At 44.0% G+C, this 6,505-nt stretch overlaps 1 long non-coding RNA gene across 1 annotated transcript in view; it reads left to right on the forward strand.

Annotated features, from left to right (window-relative positions):
- The window catches only part of LOC116695916 (uncharacterized), an 8,751-nt gene extending 4,758 nt beyond the window's left edge, over positions 1 to 3,993 (forward strand). Inside the window, exon 3 of the long non-coding RNA XR_004333584.1 lies at positions 3,874 to 3,993. This is a non-coding gene — a long non-coding RNA (uncharacterized LOC116695916). The remainder of the gene's footprint in view (positions 1 to 3,873) is intronic.
- Positions 3,994 to 6,505: the final 2,512 nt, after the last annotated feature.

Consider the following 6,505-nt stretch of genomic DNA (forward strand, 5'->3'; position numbering starts at 1 on the left):
ATATAAAAGAGACTTCAGATACAGTATTAGGGGACCGCTAAGGTCAATATAAAAGAGACTTCAGATACAGTATTAGGGGACTGCTAAGGTCTATATAAAAGCATCCAAAGACCACCATGTCGTGGGACCTTTAAGTCAGCCCAGTCTTCCGAGAAATTAACTGGACGATTCTGCAGCGTGATTTACGTCCTCCAAAGAGTGTTTGAGAGGCTTGGAGCCGGTCTGACTTTCATGCAAGAGCGCAGGGTTCAATTCCAGCCACTATTTCAACCTTTTATGTAACTGTGCATGCTGTAGAAATAAATAAAAAAAATTTTTTAAATGTTGCCATTGGTCATTTAACTAAACCAGGAAGTCTAAAGCCACGTAAGCGGATCTGTGTGGCTGTGTTTTGAGCTAAATGCTAACGTCCGCCCGTTAATGCAACCCATAAACAAATGCTCACATGTTTCTCATGTTTCAGCAACCTTTGAAAGACTGCTCATGTGTAACTCAAATTTGTCCAGTGTAAAGTCAGCAAGAGATGCCTTGTAAGTCCAATATTTCGCCAGTTGGGCTTGAATGCCATTTAGCAAGCAGAGCTTCATGTTGTGACGCTGACACATGCTTTGGCTCGGGGTCTCCCAGTCTGGCTGTCTGTCTGAGTGTAGCCTTGTCTGGACTGGAAGACTGGGTCCAACATGAGCCAGTGTTACAACAGCCAGCATCATATACCAACAGTGTTTATACAAGCCAAGATAAGAATTTGAAAAATAGAGGGCAGTTTTGTGCGATTGACAATGAAGCACACTGTATGAACTGTGATTAACTCCGCTACACAAATAAACGCTTGACATATTCACAGCTCCTATTGGACCCGTAATGCGTAATGGGAGCTCACTGCTCACCAAGACCCAAATCCCCGGGCACTGCTTCTGCCAAGCAGTGTAAATATTTAGGGTCACCCGTCGCACAATGGAAAATGAAAGCCATGACTTTCACGTGTGTGTGTGTGTGTGTGTGAGTGAGGGTGTGTTGGACAGACAGAGGATGATAGAGCGTACACTAAAAGCAGTTTCACATGCTTGTGTGTGTACATGAGCACATATGTCTGTGTGTGTGTGTGCGCACATGTGTGCGTGTGTGTGTGTGTGCCAGAGAGGAAGGTAGAGAGTACACTAAAAGCAGTTTCATATCCATGTGTGTACATGAGCACATATGTATGTGTGCGTGTGTGTGTGTGTGTGTGTGTGTGACAGAAGACAATAGAGCTAATAATACTAAAAGCAGTTTCATTTGCTTGTGTGGGGACATGAGCACATATGTCTGTGTGTGTGTATGTGTGGGTGTGTGTGTGTGACAGACAGAGCGTGCACTAAAAGCAGTTTCATTTGCTTGTGTGTGGACATGAGCACATATGTGTGTGTGTGTGAGCTCACGTGTGTGTGTATATAACAGACAGAGGACAATAGAGCATACACTAAAAGCAGTTTAATTTACTTGTGTGTGTACATGAACGTGTGTGTGTGTGTGTGTGTGTGTGTGTGTGTGTGTGTGTGTGTGTGTGTGCAGAGAGTACACTAAAGCAGTTTCTTACCCATGTGTGTACATGCGCACAATGATGTGTGTGTGTGTGTGGTGTGTGTGTGTGTGTGTGTGTGTGTGTGTGTGTGTGTGTGTGTGTGTGTGTGTGTGTGTGTGTGTGTGTGCTTCACAAATGCATTTGAGTCTCGGTGGACACAAGCCAGCAGCACATAACTGTAAGTGTTTGTGTGAAAACCCATATTCCCTTTTTATTTATTTATTTGTTTATTTATTTTCACGTTTCAGTTGCTTCCCGGGCCGGGACTTTGACAGGAGGCAGAAAACCGTTATCTGTGTGATGTGGAAGCCGAGGCGTTCAGGGCACCACATTAATCACCTCTGCCGAGAAGGCCCTCCGCTTAACATCAACCCCACCCTCCAGAACCAGAGCACGACACACTACCAGGCCCAACGCACAACGTCACTCAGCAGTTATTTTAACTTACAATTTCAGGCATTTTGCTCTTTGTGTCTTTTATTTTCCAGATAGTTGAGTGCTACCAAAAGAGAAAAAGCAACTTTATTAACAAAGTATAGTTAGGATGTTTATGCTGACTTAGATATTTACTGTTTCCCCTCAAAATTCTGTCCTAGCTAAGATAAATTAACATTCAGACCATCATGCAACACTTAAACTCTCGCTCACACTTGCACAAGTATCTGCACCTTATGAATGGCCAAAACTGCCTGTTGAGCTGTTGGATTATTGTAGGATATTAATTATAGGCCTCATTGTTTTGGGGCTTTTACCAGGGAGGGGCAAATCCAAATTTTTTCAATCCAATACCGATGATACTGATCATTATTTAAATGGATATTTTATTTATTTTCCCAAATAAGGGCCTTTTAGAAAATAAGATCATCACACAGGAATTGATTACAAAACCAAATATGAGTACAATTAAATTTAAATACGTATGTTAAACAATCGTACACTATTATTGAGGATGCTTCACTACTTCACTACTGGGGTGGCAGTAGCTCAGTCCATAGGGAGTTGGGTTGGGAACCGGAGGGTCACTGGTTTCAACTCGTATGGACCCAAAAAGTTGGGAGCGTGGATTGGTGGCTGGAGAGATGCCAGTTCACCTCTGGGCACTGCCAGGTGCCCTTGAGCAAGGCACCGTACCCCCCGACCATCAGGGCGCTGGTTCAGCTGGCAGCCCACTCACTCTGACATTCTCCATGTATAGTGCATGTATAGGTCGAGCATGTGTGTGTATTTCAGGCCTGTGTGGAGTAATAACAAAAAGTCTGTACACAGAGTGCAGTACGTAATTCCCCATTGGGGACTACTAAACAAAAAAAAAAAAAAAAAAAAAAAAAATAATAGTAATAACACAAATGAATAATATAACTAATATATATAATAATTAAATAAATACCAACAAAGCATGGTCTTTGCATAGAAATCTTCAAGATTTCTTAATCTTCTTAGGGGGTGTGTTGTTTTATGAAGTTTAAACAGGTTATTGGTGTTGCTGTTGTGTGTCACTTTTTAGTCCAAATGGTAAATCTCCGTCATATTTTGAATCTGATCCATTAGACTCTGGTCCATTAAACTTGGGCCATTAGCCTGGTCCTACCATCTCTGGTCCATTAGCTGGTCGAACCAGAATGGTCATTAGCCTGGTCCTACTAGACTCTGGTCCATTAACCTGGTCCTACCAGACTCTGGTCCATTAGCCTGGTCCTACCGTACTCTGGTCCATTAACCTGGTCTACCAGACTGGTCCATTAGCTGGTCCTACCAGATGATCCATTAGAGCTGGTCCTACCAGACTCTGGTCATTAGCCTGGTCCTACCAGATCTGGTCATGCTTGTCCTACAGACTCTGGTTCATTAGCCTGGTCTTAAGACTCTGGTCCAAAACCTGGTCCTACAGACCTGGTCCACATAACCTGGTCCTACCAGACCTGGTCCATTAACTGGTCCTACCAGACCCCTGGTCATTAATTGGTCTACAGCACTGGTTCAACCTGGTCCTAACAGACCCTGGTCCATTAACCTGGTCGTACCAGACTCTGGTTCATAGCTTATTTCTACGGACTCTGTTTCATTAGCCCGGTCCTACCAGATTCTGGTCCATTAGCCTGGTCCTACGGACTCCGGTCATTACCCGGTCCTACAGGCTCTGGTCTCGCCCGGTCCTACACAGACTCTGGTCCATAGCCTGGTCCTACAGACTCTGTTCATTAGCTGGTCCTACCGGCCTGCGGTCCCTTAGCCTGGTCCTACCAGACTCTGGTCCATTGGCCTGGTCTACAGACCCTGTCCATAACCTGGTTCTACCCGAATGGTTCCATTAGCCTGGTCCTACCAGACTCTGATCCATTAGCTTGGTCCTACCGGACTCTCGTCCCTTAGCCCGGTCCTACCAGACTCTGTACATTAGCCCGGTCTTACCCGACTCTGGTCCATTAGCCCGGTCCTACTGGACTCTGGTCCATTAGCCCGGTCCTACTGGACTCTGGTCCATTAGCCCGGTCCTACCAGACTCTGGTCCATTTAAAAATGTGGGGGGAAAAAAACATCAAAAACATAAAAAAGGTACCAAAAACTCCAAAAGCATAAAAACTTGTAAAAAGTGACAAAAACTACGTGGGCCAACATTTATTGATATGGTGGCCAGACCAAAATTTCCAAGGGACCGGATTTGGCCCACAGACCTTGAATTTGACACGTTTGACTTAAGGGGACAGGTCTTTGAATCCAAACCACAATCTTTTTTTGTAATTTTAGTAGTTAGTCGTTTTGCCTACACATATGTCGTTGCTGCATGACAATCGCCATCTTTTCTCAGCTAAATGGAACTGTAAAGACCGGTCGCCGGTCGTGTAACTTCATAGGATGTCAATCGGTGTGCGTGAGTTTTCCTCCGATATCATACCAACCTGTTTTTTAGAATGCGTGGGGATATTTCTAATAAATCCTACATATGCTTAGCAGTTTTCCCGTTTCCTTGAAATAGGGCGGAGCTCATAGCAGAGGGTCAAGGCAAGAAATTGTAAGAGAAAAAAATGCAACGTGACGCTAAAAAGGTTGAAAGATTTCATAGATGAGAGCACATAAAAAAGGGAATACTGTTAGCGGGGGGCGGCTGTGATTCAACAAGACAGAGGAGACTTTGAGAATGTCAAGCAGCCCTGTGTTATTAGGGACCAAGGCTACAGTAGGAGCATTTACAGGCACTTTGAAAAGAGCCTCAGAGACCTTGCAACGAAAGGAAAACTAGCTGGAGACATGGGGTGGGGGGGGATAAATATAACTTTGTGTGTGTGGCCTGTGGTGGATACTCAACATAGAGCCCATTGGGCCCATTCACTCAGAGAGAATAGACAGCTTTGACCCCACAACGAGTCCAGGCAGCCCCGACCCCAACAAGTCATAATGTTATCATCGCGCAACGTTTTTACAAGACAAGGTTTCCCTCCCACATTTTGAAACATGTTAAACCGGATAATTAAACTACTGGATAAATACCTGTGTTTGTCGCCTGTGCGAGCCACCTTGAATGGTCCGTATTCAGACGGTACACTGACAGGGCTCCCTTGTGCTCGCTTTACCCCCCGACTCTCCCAGATACACACACACACTGTTCACTACATACCAAGATACAATCACGCTACGTGGGAAGTTTGGATTAAAGTGTGTTTGGTTATTTATCCTCCAAGGACGTACGGCTACATCTGTTGAAGAACTCAGTATTTAATCCAGTTTTTAGTTGACAACTCCTCCAAGGAGCATCAGTTTATAATGCATCATTATGACAAAAGATGATTTGAGAGGGTTAGCATTAGGAGAGTTTGCTTCATTTAGCTCATTTACGCAGATGAACTGAGCTTTTAACAACACAGACAGTCTGACGCACACATAACTCATTATCTCACACACACACACACCATACACTCCCCCCCCCCATCCCGCCCCGTATCCGTCTGTCTGCCTCGATTTCGTGTTTCCTCTCAATGCCACCTCAAAAAATTCCTTCACGTGTTCACATGAACTGTGTGTTGTCTTGTGCATTACGTTGTGATGTTTGTATTGTACCATGTTGCTGTCTGCATAAATCTTTTTCAGAGAGTGCGTGTGGCGGCGCTTGTATTAGCAGCGGCCCGGAGGCATGCTCCAAACGGTATTTCGTTGCCTTGTACCTGTACATGTGTAATGACAATAAAGTTATCTATCTATCTATCTATCTATCTATCTATCTATCTATCTATCTATCTATCTATCTATTAATAGGCACATTTAAAATAGGGGAGAGTGGGGTAAGATGAGCCGGTGGGTAAGTTGACCCACCCCCGGTTTCTAGGCAACTTTGCACATTTGGTGTCATGTGACCATACATTCTGAAGGACTCCATTTCTATTTTGAAGCACATGGGACAAGAGGTAAGTTTTTTTTTTTGCTTGTTAAAGTTAGGTATAGTAGCAAAAACTATCTAGGTCTAAAGTTGTGTATGGTACAGTACATGTTGGTGATTTGTCAACATGTAAAACAATGTGAATCATTAAGCTAAAGGTTAGCCTGAACTGCTTACCCGTTTTCACCAAAACGGTGACTATGGGGCAAAGTGAGCCAGATGATGTGGGATGAATTGAACCTTACCTGACCTAACTTAAGGCACTGAAGTTCAGTTTTAAGCCCAACATATAGTATTACGTAACCGTTAACAATATATTACACATTGCATAAAAGCCATCATGCCAAGAACCTACAAAAGAAGAACCAACTGGAGCTCGACACCTTTAGAGGAGATGGAGAGAGCAGCCATTGATGTTGAGGGTGGGAAATCCTTCAGATCAGTGGAGGACAGAAAGATTGACAGGTCAAAACTGTGGAGGGACATACTGTAAAAAAGGAGGTAGAGAAAGTCAAAACAGAAGGGTACAGTGGAACAGCAGAAGCCACTACTCCTTGATAACCACAAGGCCCACA

This window comes from Etheostoma spectabile, chromosome 9 (assembly GCF_008692095.1).
Source record: "Etheostoma spectabile isolate EspeVRDwgs_2016 chromosome 9, UIUC_Espe_1.0, whole genome shotgun sequence".
Lineage (NCBI taxonomy): Eukaryota > Metazoa > Chordata > Actinopteri > Perciformes > Percidae > Etheostoma > Etheostoma spectabile.